The 14435-nt window shown below is 42.0% G+C and overlaps 1 long non-coding RNA gene across 1 annotated transcript in view; it reads left to right on the forward strand.

The window, feature by feature from the left end:
- The first annotated feature begins 333 nt into the window (after window positions 1–333).
- Window positions 334–14435, forward strand: part of LOC124877239 — a 43610-nt gene continuing 29508 nt past the window's right edge. The window contains exon 1 of the long non-coding RNA XR_007040475.1: window positions 334–2549. This is a non-coding gene — a long non-coding RNA (uncharacterized LOC124877239). The remainder of the gene's footprint in view (window positions 2550–14435) is intronic.

Genomic DNA, 14435 nt, shown 5'->3' on the forward strand with positions numbered 1-14435 from the left:
TGTAGACGTGAAATATCTGCTTGATTTATCTAGACATCGCTTAATTTCAAATGTGCTCCAACGTGTTCGGAGTTTTCCGTTCCCACCGTAGTAACCGGTTCGCCTCGCCAGCCCTACCGGCGGTGAGGTGAGCTAGCCCGGTAGAGATCTGACTGGACTATCGGCACTAAGCTCCCGCTGGCAGTCATCACAGTGAACGTTTAACACAAGTGATTTCTAACAGTTTATGTTATTATTTTAATTGTTACTGAAAATCGATTTAATATTTCAGGTGATATTAAGGTTAACCAGAATAAATGGACAGTTTTATGTAATCCAACTGTATCGCTGGAGAGTGTGATTGAGAATAAATAAGCTTTACAATATGAATTTTTAATGAAGAAATGTGCTATATGTTTTAAAATCCATGTTTAGCTGTGAAATGTCTCCACACTGTCATATTAAATGTCACTCAGGTGTGTGCAGTGGCGCTTTTATTGCTCAAATGTCAGAACGGTGTTATTAGACACATTTCTTTCTAAGAAAAGCAGCAGTTTGAGACAAGATTTCAGTTTAAATTTAGTCTGACTCAGAATAGAGCTCAGAGAAGTTTGAACTTCTTCACTCACATTTTTTTATTTGATTCAAACGTCCATCCAGATCAGCTCAAAAGTAAACTGTCTCAAATTTAACAGGAAGCTTCAACAAAACTAGATCAGTTTCAGCTGAGTCCATTCCAAGAAAAACACAATTCAAAGACCATTAATGACAAAATATGGCGGATTTCCTGTAGACATTTCAAACTGCTTCAGGTTTTATTAAAAAAAATCACATGAAGGTCACATTACCATAAAACAGCCATCATCTCATCCCTGCATCCAGTCAGCTCATCTGGTTTTCCATTTCCAGTGTTACTCTGTGGCACTTTAAGCTTTAGTCTAACATCTGAGGTTCCTCAGTTGTTTGTTTGTCTCTGGTTTGTCCTTCCTGTCCCAGTCTGACCTGTCCTCGCCGTCCCTTCATAGGCCTATAACTGTTTGAATGTGACACAGCTGATGAAGTTAGTGTTTTCCACTTTCATCATCCTCCCAGCAATAAATCATGACCTTCCTCCTCCTCTTCCTTTAAGTGCATGTTCCCAAGTCACTGCTGAGCCAAGCAACTACACATGGTGGAGGATATTTAGTAATAATGCTAATAAAAAAGAGCCGTTAGAAAAGCAAAGCATTTTAATTCCATTTAATCAGGATAAAAAGGTTCAATTTGGGTCTGGGCTTTCTTAGAAAGTGTAAAACGACAATAAATAAGAACAAAACTATGAAGCAGCTGAATTCAATAATTACTGGGTTTTTTCTCAAGGTCAGACCTGAGTAAAATGACCTGAAACTAAGTAGGATTCATGACGAGTCCCAAATAGTATGTCTCACCAGGTTGGAGCAAACTGAGTCCATCTTTGACCATCGGTTTGTCTTCATGGTCCAGGCCATCTGATGCCATCTTCTCTTTAACTCAGCTCACAGGTTTTCTGTAGGTTTTAGGTTTGGGGACTGAGATGCTCATGGAAGAAGGTTGGTGTTTAAGATCGTTATTCTGCTGAAAATCATGACAGTATGGTGGTATTTCTAAGAGTTAATGATGTCATACACTCTAATAAAGTTCCCAGTACCTTTGGAAGAGAAACGGACCCACAGCATCACAGATTGACAACTGTACTTAACAGTGGACATGGTGCTTTTCTTCATATTCATCCTTTGTTTTATGCCAGACACACCTGGTTACTGTTGAAAAGCTCAATCTAGGTTTCACCTGATCATTTCTCCACAATATGTTTTATCTAAGCCAAATTTCATGCAACATACCAAATCAGACCACCCTTAGAAACCCATCTGAAGGCACCTCTGCCCTTACCATTCTCCTCAGTGTGGACCCAGTCTGGATGGTAAGTGGCTAAAAGAAATGGGCCTGTGTGTCAGTCTTATATTTACTGCTGGGAAACAGGAAATCATAAATTGCTAATTAGAAGATCATATTGTCTTATTGACTTTAAAAAGATCTACCCTGCCCCCTTGTTCATCACCAAACCAAGATTCTTACACATAATCATTATTTTCTAGCGTTTTACTTAGAATTTCTTTAATTAAACCCTCCTAAACTTTATCAATGAAAGCACCAAAGCTAGAGCTTAACTAGATGACTGAAACCAATAAAAAAACTGCATCAATCTATTGTTTTAAATGTATATTTAAAGCCTGATATTTAAGTACAGTAGACATTTGGCTTTCTTGACTTCCCAGATGGTTCGCTCCAGAACTTTGTAGATTTTAGGAGCAGGTAGACAGAGGGAGGCGGGTCCTCTGTCACACAGGTGTGCTGGAAGCTTCAAATGAAATGTGATCAGCAGAGAGGAGAAACATGGGGACAGTGAAATGAGATGTAAGAATGATTAAATGTCAGCTAAATATGAAACCGTGGAGGCTTCAGCACAGCTGAATAACAACAATGAGCTGTAGCTGTTGGTGTCTGGAGGATTTTCTGACGCAGTCTGGATGGTTCATCTGGATCAATCAGAGGTAATTCTGGCAGTTATTAGTGGTTTCATGTTTATGAATGCTGCAAAGCTTCTGTGTGCTCTCTTTAGATCTCAGCTGAAGTTTGTGTTGCTGCTTTTTTTAAACTTCTACTCGAGTCTGTCTCTTTATTTTCTGACTTCCTGCTTGTTTAAGTTCCTCTCAGCTGGGATGTGAATTCAGGGCTTAGCGGCTGCGCATCATTTTACAGCCGGCGAGCGGATCGATGCGTGTTGTGGGCGGAGTTTACACTTTGTTTCAAGCATTTAGATGCAGAGCTAAAATAACAACGTTATCCTAAACTGTAGATTGTACATTAACCAGTAGGTAATCTCTAGTGGTTTATTTTTTTGGCTATTAATAACGTCATAAAATCATCTGTCTCCCATCGACAGACGCCTATAAGCTCCATTTAAAACGAAAACTCTTCCCTCATTACAGAGTTTCAGCTCATTTACACACCTGAGTTGGTCCTTCTGTTTAAGACTTCATACTTTGGCTGCGCTTAGCTAACAGTAGCTTCATAATCATCTGTTAGAGATTTTCTGCAGATCTTTTATTGATTTGTCTTTTCACAAATGTAATTTGTTGGTTTGAATGTTGAATCTTGTGTTTTTTTTAAAGGTCCCAAATGATCTAGATGTCTTCTCTGATGTAGGATGGAGAGTTCTGGTTCTGTGCATATAGGAACGTTGGTACTGCAGGAACCTTCACACAGTTGTTGGATTTTTAGAACAGTTTCTGGCCATTGAGGAAAAATAAATCGTGATGAAGATGGGTGGGAATGAAGGTGTTTCTAATCTGGTAGAGGGCCAAGCTGTGAAGAGCTTGGCCTTCTGCTCTTTCCTATTTTCACTCTGTGGATTTATTGGGTGCAGCCCTGTGATAAACACATGAGCAGATAAATTATATGATTTTATAAAATCTAAAATTTGTGGCAGCTCTGTGAAACTCTGACTCTATGGCGATCTTTCCTGGGAGCCTTCAGTTGAAGCAGGGGATGAGAAGAATGTTTAAAGCCACTGGGAGATGTTCTTCTAACCAGAGGAATGTGGTTTTATTCTGCTGGTTCAGTGAGCAGCTTTGTCTGATTTAAAACTCCTAATTCTTGATTAAATTAAATGGATTCAGTGGATTCCTTCAGGTCAAGTCGGACGAGGCTGCTGGATGTAGTTTTTATGATTTTATTCTTTTGTTGTTGTTGTTAACACTAAAATCAGTCAATGCCCAGAAATATGTCCATTTCATTCGGGGGTTTGTTTATTTTGAAAAACTGAAAACACACTTTATCCATACAAACTGCTAATTTATAGATATGAGAGTTTTAATCTGCCAATATAATTGATTTCCCCATCATTTGAAAGCAGACAAAATATTTAAACATCTTAAGGTTAACAAAAATGATTTTTAATAATCTGGTGTAGTTTTGCCAATAAACAGATTGGATGTAAATGATTTATCAAGGAGCTGCAATATCTAGAATGAACACCAGAGGGCGTCAGTGATGCCAATAAGTGTATTGTGAGATGTTACATCTGGATGAGCTGCTGGAGCATCTGACGGTCAGTGGAGGTCAGCAGGTACAGAGGGTTCTGCATAAATGTATTGGTTGGCATTAAGAGCCCCTCATGGTGTCTGATTATAGGGCAAAGCAGGTTCAGTACAGAACCAAACCCAGTTCCTCACTGTTTTGTTTTAAAAGAACCAGTTGGTTTTTCACACCAGCCTCAGAGCCACATCATTATTACCATAAAACATTTCATCCTGTAAATGAAATGTTTTCCATGAAACATGTCTCTCTGCGTACAGCAGAGACATTTTAACAACATGAATTTTATGATTTAGCTCAGTGTCACTGCAGACACATGCCCTAACATCACCGCCATCATTCATCAACGCTGCATTAATCAACGGCGCTGACAAATGGGGGTGAAACACCTTTTATAGCAGAATGTTTTAACACCAGCTGGCAAAATGAAAAGACAAGCTGTGTTTAAGTACTGAGTTGAAAATGATGTTTATGGACTCCTAATTAAACTCTGTGATGGATGATATCAAAATTAACAAGCAGAAAGATTAGGCTGACACAGCACTTCACCTAGACTTCTCATCTAGCAGGTGCTGGGCCCACATGGAGAGTGACTTTCTGTTCCGTTCTTTGAATCGGGCCTGGCCAAACCCCAGGAGCCAAGGGTTGACCACCATGTCCTCTCCTGGCTTCTGGATGAAGCCAGGAGCGGTTTCTCTTCACTGAGATCTTCCAATCACTCCTCACCAATTTATCATGGGAGACCCTACCAGGAGCTGGAATCTCAGTAGACATGGGCATTAGAATCATAGGGATAGGGAACACCTCCACCTTGTGAAGATGGAGATTTTCCTCCAACTCTGTGTCCAGAGGTGTTAACTACAAAACGGTGGTCTGGTCCAATCTGGATCAGGGGGTCAGTCTCTGCCTCAAGCGGAGTTCAGGTACAGGCCCTTCCAAAATATTAGCATATTATGATAAAGTTCATTATTTTCCATAATGTCATGATGAAAATTTAACATTCATATATTTTAGATTCATTGCACACTAACTGAAATATTTCAGGTCTTTTATTGTCTTAATATGGATGATTTTGGCATACAGCTCATGAAAACCCAAAATTCATATCTCACAAAATTAGCATATTTCATCTGACCAATAAAAGAAAAGTGTTTTTAATACAAAAAACGTCAACCTTCAAATAATCATGTACAGTTATGCACTCAATACTTGGTCGGGAATCCTTTGGCAGAAATGACTGCTTCAATGCGGCGTGGCATGGAGGCAATCAGCCTGTGGCACTGCTGAGGTCTTATGGAGGCCCAGGATGCTTCGATAGCGGCCTTTAGCTCATCCAGAGTGTTGGGTCTTGAGTCTCTCAATGTTCTCTTCACAATATCCCACAGATTCTCTATGGGGTTCAGGTCAGGAGAGTTGGCAGGCCAATTGAGCACAGTGATACCATGGTCAGTAAACCATTTACCAGTGGTTTTGGCACTGTGAGCAGGTGCCAGGTCGTGCTGAAAAATGAAATCTTCATCTCCATAAAGCTTTTCAGCAGATGGAAGCATGAAGTGCTCCAAAATCTCCTGATAGCTAGCTGCATTGACCCTGTCCTTGATAAAACACAGTGGACCAACACCAGCAGCTGACATGGCAACCAGACCATCACTGACTGTGGGTACTTGACACTGGACTTCTGGCATTTTGGCATTTCCTTCTCCCCAGTCTTCCTCCAGACTCTGGCACCTTGATTTCTGAATGACATGCAGAATTTGCTTTCATCTGAAAAAAGTACTTTGGACCACTGAGCAACAGTCCAGTGCTGCTTCTCTGTAGCCCAGGTCAGGCGCTTCTGCCGCAGTTTCTGGTTCAAAAGTGGCTTGACCTGGGGAATGCGGCACCTGTAGCCCATTTCCTGCACACGCCTGTGCACGGTGGCTCTGGATGTTTCTACTCCAGACTCAGTCCACTGCTTCCGCAGGTCCCCCAAGGTCTGGAATCGGCCCTTCTCCACAATCTTCCTCAGGGTCCGGTCACCTCTTCTCGTTGTGCAGCGTTTTCTGCCACACTTTTTCCTTCCCACAGACTTCCCACTGAGGTGCCTTGATACAGCACTCTGGGAACAGCCTATTCGTTCAGAAATTTCTTTCTGTGTCTTACCCTCTTGCTTGAGGGTGTCAATAGTGGCCTTCTGGACAGCAGTCAGGTCGGCAGTCTTACCCATGATTGGGGTTTTGAGTGATGAACCAGGCTGGGAGTTTTAAAGGCCTCAGGAATCTTTTGCAGGTGTTTAGAGTTAACTCGTTGATTCAGATGATTAGGTTCATAGCTCGTTTAGAGACCCTTTTAATGATATGCTAATTTTGTGAGATAGGAATTTTGGGTTTTCATGAGCTGTATGCCAAAATCATCCGTATTAAGACAATAAAATACCTGAAATATTTCAGTTAGTGTGCAATGAATCTAAAATATATGAATGTTAAATTTTCATCATGACATTATGGAAAATAATGAACTTTATCACAATATGCTAATATTTTGAGAAGGACCTGTATATTGGTGTCTTGTTTACGAGTAATGGCAGCAATAGATGAATTAGGGCCTCTCTGCAGTTATGTTAGCACTGCCTCTGTCTCTCATGATGAAGAAAGACCTCAGGTGGTTTGGGCATCTGTTCAGGATGCCTCCTGTGAGCTTTGATTCAGAGGTTTTCCAAGCAGTCAGTCAGTCAGTCAGTCATTTTCTACCGCTTATTCCATAGTGGGTCACGGGGAGCTGGTGCCTATCTCCAGCAGTCTATGGGCGAGAGGCGGGGTACACCCTGGACAGGTCGCCAGTCCATCGCAGGGCAACACACAAACAACCACGCACACACTCATTCACACACCTAAGGGCAATTTAGAGAGACCAATTAACCTAACAGGCATGTCTTTGGACTGTGGGAGGAAGCTGGAGTACCTGGAGAGAACCCACGCATGCACAGGGAGAACATGCAAACTCCATGCAGAAATACCCCAGGCCAGGAATTGAACCCAGGACCTTCTTGCTGCAAGGCAACAGTGCTACCAACTGCACCACCGTGCAGCCCTTTTCCAAGCATTTCCCACTAAAAGGAGTCCCTGGGGCAGACCCTGTTCACCTGCTGGACCTTGTTGGGACTTTGACAGTGGTCCTCTACTATATAAAAGCCATGTTCATTTGACTTTTGACTGGAAATGCTTCCAGTCAGCTGACGTTTCTTTTACTCAAAGAAAGTTTATTAGAGAATTGACTTCCTTCTGCAGGGAGGAGAGTTCTGCTCTGGATACAGCCTGAGAAAATTGCAGACACTCCTGCGCTGTCTCTGGCATCTCATTAATGGTATGATGGACATTTGTAGAAAATGTGACGCAATGAAATTTTGGAACCAAGTTCTCATTCAAATCCCTGATCTCCAGGTTCTCTCAGATGAGGCTGAGCAATCAGTGCATTACTGACTGTGGTACCAAAATGTGACACTTTCCCTTTCAGCTTTTTAAATTCATGCATGAATCATATTTATTTTAAAACTGATAGAATTTAGCAATGACCTGTAATGATGTCATCGAGTTTGTATGAACCACTAGAGGAGTAAGGTTTGAGCAAATAATACTTGTTTGTTGAGGATGGGGGACTTTTTTTTTCTGCTTTTAGCTCTGCAGAAATGCTGACCTGAAGGAGCTCCATCTAGAATTGAATTAACTTGAAGCACATGTTCATGTAGTGGGGTGGGGTTGTTGTCTGGTGCTGCAGTTAATTAGAGTCAGTTCATGTCTGCACGAGTAATAACTTACTGTGAACAAAGACCTCAGCCGAACAGCTCAGTGTTGCAGGGGGATGCAGCCTGTTCATGTCAGACAGCGTCATGTTGACCCAGCAGCAGCAGAAAAGAGGTAAAATCAATGGCGTCACACCGGCCTCTTTTCTGCTTCTCTTTAGTTCTTGCTGCGCAGATCTTTAGGAGTGTCTTACATATGATCAATTCTTAAATTTGACTGTGACAGTGGAAACCTTGTGAAATGGTTACGGTGTCTAACTGCATTAACCTTTGTTAAAATGTGACGAGGATAATGACCGCCTTCAGAGCTTAACCTGACACAAAGCTATTAATATAATTTTATTAAATTTTATTTGGTTGCTTTCCGTCCATTTCACCACTGTATTCTGCTGGTATCAGTTAGTTATGGGACAGGCCTTCAGGGCAGTCACTCGGATAACTTACAAATCCAGTGTAATTTAAACACGGTGCATGAACTTGTCCATAACTGAATCTCGTGCTACGTTCTACATGTTCCCTCCTTGCACTGAATTTAATAACGTACCTTGTTTATCAGCTGCAGCCATCTTGGAGCTGGTAGGATTGGACACATCATAAGCCTGTTGCATGGTCAAGATCACTGTGTGCTTCATCTCATTCCAACCAACAGGCAGCAACCTCTAAGCCTTTGGTTCAGACTGTTAGGAAGTGAATGGAGCAGTCAAACCAGATGTAGAGGCCTGCTTTGACTGCACAATTTAGAGTGATTTTGATTCTTCACCCATGGACCTAAATGAGGTTGCTGAAACTTTGACTACATCACTTTTTGTGTATACAGACCAGGAACCTTTGCATATACAACGGCAATAAACCCTGAATAACTTCAAGCCTGAGGAAGCTGCTTACAGCAGTGGGACCTGAGCCCTGTTTAAGCAGCCCAGGAAAAAACTGACCAAGGAGATCAGGGCAGCTAAGAGAAGCTAAAAGTAAAAAAAAAAAAAAAAAAAAGATTCTCAGCTAACGAACCAGCAGCAGTTTGGTATAGTCTGAAAATCCTCCCAGCCTTCAGGAGCCTATCCCCCCCTCACCCCGAGCAGAATCATGTTCTGTCAGACGACCTTAACAGCTTCTACTGCAGGTTTGAACTGCAGCCATTCACACCTCCCACCACCTTGATTTACTTGTAGCACTGGGTTGAGATAAAAACTCCATGAGGAGAGTGGAGATGAAGTCCATGCAGAACACCACCAGGTGGCAGCGGGCGGGGCTGTTTTTGGTTTAGCGGTAAAACAAATCCGTGCTGATCTGGTCCATATTTTCAGGAAATTCAGTGGTTAATTCAGAAGCAGCTTTTGTAAACCTGTGTCATGCTGCCATGTTCTTTCCTGAGAGAAGCTATTTTCTTCAGTGTTTCCAAACAGACCATACCTGTTCAGTTCCTTGTCTAACTGTCCTGTGATGACCTTTAACCTTTAACATGCTAACTGAGGCCTGTAAAGATGGAACTCTTTAGTTCTTTGTCTTTCCTTTGAGCATTGCTTGCTCTGACTCTGGGTCGAATTTTCTTTGAGATATGCACTCAGTATTTGGTCTGGGCTCCTTTTGCATTAATTATTGCGTCAGTGCAGGGCGGTTTGGATGAGATCAGCCTGTGGTTTTGCAGAGGTGTTCAGGGAGCCCATGCTAATTTTAATAGCTGCCTTCATCTTCAAAAATACTTCATAAATGCTCTGTGTGGTTCAGGTCTGGAAAGTTTGCTGCTGTTGTGCTCTGGGTTGCCCTGACTGAGTGTCACTTTACATCCTAAAGGTTCCAGTTTTCTCTGATGCTTGTGCATCTTTTCTACCTCAGTTGACCTACTCTCCATGAATATGTTTGGATACAATGTCTTTAGCACTTCTTTTGACTGCAAGTTGCACCTCAGTCAAATGCTTTTTGTAGCCATCAACAAGGTTCTGGTTTAACTCTGGCTGGATATTTGACCCCCTGTTGGCAGAATGGGTAGAAGGCATCTAAACTGGTTAGTTGGTTTGCCGGCAAAGACCTGGCTTTTAGGTGGTGTCCACAAATTTTCAACAAAGTTGAGGTCTGGGGTTTAGGAAGGACACACCAGGAGCTTCATGTCAGCCTGCTTTCTCCATTCCTACACTGGTTTGGATCTATGTTTGGGGTCATTAAAGAACTTGGTGATAGTTGACCTTCGTTGTTCTGGTCACTCTGTGCAATGCACCATTGCCACTGTCAGCATTAGACCCTCGGCATAATGGTGCCACCATCCTGTTAGACAGTTGGTACAGTGTTCGTAGGTTTAAAAGGCCCCCCATCAACTCTTCAAAACATACTTCCTGTCATTTACCATAAACAGTTCAGTGATTGTCTCATCTGACCGCTGACATTTAGCTTCTCCATGGAAAGCCGCTAATTTCAGTCCAAGTTGGACGTCATGATTTTAACGGAGGAGCTTCTTACTTGGTCACCTCTGAGTCCATGTTGATCTTCATTCTGGAAAATCTCCTGAAAATATCTCAGCTCTCATTAAAAGTCTCATTTCTTTGTTTTTAGTGGTTAAAAAAAAACAGAGCATGTACTGTTCAGAGCAACAGGGATATGTTTTCATGTTCGACTGGGACTGTTGGAGTCTTTGATGTGTGTTATATGCTCGTCAACCTTCATTTTAACTGTGCTGTCGAACAACATCTTTGTGTAAATTTCTGTCTTTCTTTGCTGCAGCAGCTCTGAGCCTCAGGTCAGCAGCAGGCTGAGCATCACATGCTCGGTTTTCCGAGTCATAAGTTGGTTCTCTTGTCCACCTTCATGCTGCAGATGATGTGGCGGATGTGCTGAAAACCATGTTGATGTCTGATCACAAAGCAGACAGCTGACAGATAGCCAAGCTGATGTGGCGTTGATGACCCCTGACCTGGAAGAACAAAGGAGAAGCATACCAGTAACATCCTCAGCCTCACTAACAAACAACCAGCAAAACATCTGAATGGTGTTTCTGTTTCAAACCAGAACCTGGAATGCTGGGATCTTTATCAACCAGCACAGGGGTGATTCTGTTGTTGTGACTCGGCCAGAATCTTTGTTGACATGTTGTTATGAAGTCTGTTTGTCTCGGTTTAATAGTGAGACTATAAAAAGTCAAACAGCCAGACCCAGCAATGCACTCTATGACCAAAGGTTTCTTCTGCCTCGAGCTCACGTCTGCTCCGCTTCATAGAAGCTGTGTAGACATCAGACGGGCTGAGCAGGAAAATAAAGATGAGACGGAGTGTCTGAGAGTGATTGCTAACCTTTCTATGTTCCTGAAGTTACAGTTTAGCTAAATAACATTATCAGACGGGTTCTGTTGACCTGTAGCTGCACATGGAGCAGACCGGAGCTCCAAGAAAAAAACATCAGATGTGTTGCTCCAATAAAATGCTTTACTGGAAATACAAAATAATTTTTTTTTGTGTTCAGCAGAAATACAAGGGTTGGACAATGAAACTGAAACACCTGGTTTTAGACCACAATAATTTATTAGTATGGTGTAGGGCCTCCTTTTGCGGCCAATACAGCGTCAATTCGTCTTGGGAATGACATATACAAGTCCTGCACAGTGGTCAGAGGGATTTTAAGCCATTCTTCTTGCAGGATAGTGGCCAGGTCACTACGTGATACTGGTGGAGGAAAACGTTTCCTGACTCGCTCCTCCAAAACACCCCAAAGTGAATCAATAATATTTAGATCTGGTGACTGTGCAGGCCATGGGAGATGTTCAACTTCACTTTCATGTTCATCAAACCAATCTTTCACCAGTCTTGCTGTGTGTATTGGTGCATTGTCATCCTGATACACGGCACCACCTTCAGGATACAATGTTTGAACCATTGGACGCACATGGTCCTCAAGAATGGTTCGGTAGTCCTTGGCAGTGACGGGCCCATCTAGCACAAGTATTGGGCCAAGGGAATGCCATGATATGGCAGCTCAAACCATCACTGATCCACCCCCATGCTTCACTCTGGGCATGCAACAGTCTGGGTGGTACGCTTCTTTGGGGCTTCTCCACACCGTAACTCTCCTGGATGTGGGGAAAACAGTAAAGGTGGACTCATCAGAGAACAATACATGTTTCACATTGTCCACAGCCCAAGATTTGCGCTCCTTGCACCATTGAAACTGACGTTTGGCATTGGCATTGGCATGAGTGACCAAAGGTTTGGCTATAGCAGCATGTATATTGACCCTGTGGAGCTCCCGACGAACAGTTCTGGTGGAAACAGGAGAGTTGAGGTGCACATTTAATTCTGCCGTGATTTGGGCAGTCGTGGTTTTATGTTTTTTGGATACAATCCGGGTTAGCACCCGAACATCCCTTTCAGACAGCTTCCTCTTGCGTCCACAGTTAATCCTGTTGGATGTGGTTCGTCCTTCTTGGTGGTATGCTGACATTACCCTGGATACCGTGGCTCTTGATACATCACAAAGACTTGCTGTCTTGGTCACAGATGCGCCAGCAAGACGTGCACCAACAATTTGTCCTCTTTTGAACTCTGGTATGTCACCCATAATGTTGTGTGCATTTCAATATTTTGAGTAAAACTGTGCTCTTACCCTGCTAATTGAACCTTCACACTCTGCTCTTACTGGTGCAATGTGCAATCAATGAAGACTGGCTACCAGGCTGGTCCAATTTAGCCATGAAACCTCCCACACTAAAATGACAGGTGTTTCAGTTTCATTGTCCAACCCCTGTAAATCAGCCTCATGGATAGACAGAGGTGGTCAAACACAGAAACACGTCTTCTATATCCAGTTCACACTGAATTCAACTAATTAGTTTATGTTCATAGTTCATCAGTCAAAAAAACTTAACTAAAGTCAAAGTTTTACAAAGAAGTAGTTTAAAATTTCATCTTCAGTCAGTCAATTATCGTACATCTGTCCATCCACCGCTGTTCCTCCGTCCCGCTGTGTCAATCGTTTTAACCTTCATCTGTTTCCTTCATTTCTTCTATTCTTTTGTCGTCTTCTATTCATCCATCAATGCAAACAATGTTGTTTGTTCACATCATGAGTCAATTAACATAAAATCAAATGAGTTTATTTTATTGTGAAAAATTCTTTCATCACTTTAGTGTAAAAACTGTTAAATAGCTAAAACTCAGATAAAAACCTACAAAACAGGTTGAATATTATTAAGGTTGATCTGAACAGCCGTTCAGTATTGTTCAGTGTCTCTGCAGAACATTTTGAAAACAGGATTTTAAAATTTGTTTATTAAAACTCTAAATATTGGATAGGTTTTTAGAACAGGTTTAGTTTGGAGTAGGTATAAGCAGTCAGCATGTTACCTGCAGTAGACAGGAGATGGTGTGATCGATGAGAAACTTTCATAGAGTCCAGCTAATTACTATTAACAGAACATTTTATAAACTCTATAATCTTCAAAAGGAAAGTTTTTCATTATTTAAAGTCAAAACTTCAACTTTAGGTAATCTCTCTTAAGTAGCTTTTAGTTTAGAGCAGGAGATACTAGCTAACCATCAGCGCTGACAAAGATTCAACGTTGTCAAGAAACTGTTATATGTATTTGAGATGGTTTGAGGTCAGTCTGCAGTGATATTTGGGTAGGTCATGGAGTTTAAACAATACTCAGCTGATACTAACAACCCAAATATCCCCCACACCATTAGAGCACCACCACCAGCGTGAACCGGTGATGCAAGGCAGGATGGATCCATGCTTTCATGTTGTTGATGCCAATTTCTGACCCGACCATCTGGACGTTGGAGCAGAAATTCAGATTCATCGGAACTGGCAACATTTTTCCAATCTGTTATTGTCCAGGTTTGGTGTCTGGTTTTAATTGCTGTCTTGAATTCCTGTTCTTGTCTAGGAGTGGCAACCAGAGTGGTCTCCTGCAGCTGTAGCCCATCTCTTTAAAGGTTCTATGAATTGTACATTTAGATGGTATTCTGCAAACCTTGGTGGTTGTCTGCAATAACTAATGGTTATTGAGCTACCATTGCTTTTCTATAATTTGGAACCAGTTCTCTTCTGACATCTATGGGCATTTTCATTAAAACAACTGGTCCTCGGTGTGTAGATCAGCATCTACTGAAACACCTAGACCAGCAAACAACGCCATGTTCAAACCGGCTCGTCTTCTTCACCATGTCTAGATGCCCTAATGAACCGATTTGCTGTCTTGTGACTGGCTGATCTGATTAGAAAGACGTGTACCTAATAAAGTGGCTGTGTGTGTACATAAACACATTAATGACCAAATTCAGTTTAACACTAAAGTACAGAAATGTAAACAAGTAAAGGAATATTTGGTAGCCAAAAGTATCCTGATCCCTTTTAGAGCTGGAATCACTGAAGCGATTTTTCTAAGAAAGCAGGAAGCAGTTAAAGAGGAGGAGGAGGGGAGAGAGGAGTGTGTGAAATGGTAAATGAGGAATTGTGAGGGAGGGAAAATGTATGTATGAGAGAGGGAGGAGGGGATAAAGAAAGAGATAAAAAGAAGGGGGAGGAGAGGAAAGAGGCATTGACAGTATACTGGCGCTACAGCAGAGGCTGCTCCCCCTCT

The sequence above is a fragment of the Girardinichthys multiradiatus genome, chromosome 12 (assembly GCF_021462225.1).
Source record: "Girardinichthys multiradiatus isolate DD_20200921_A chromosome 12, DD_fGirMul_XY1, whole genome shotgun sequence".
NCBI lineage: Eukaryota > Metazoa > Chordata > Actinopteri > Cyprinodontiformes > Goodeidae > Girardinichthys > Girardinichthys multiradiatus.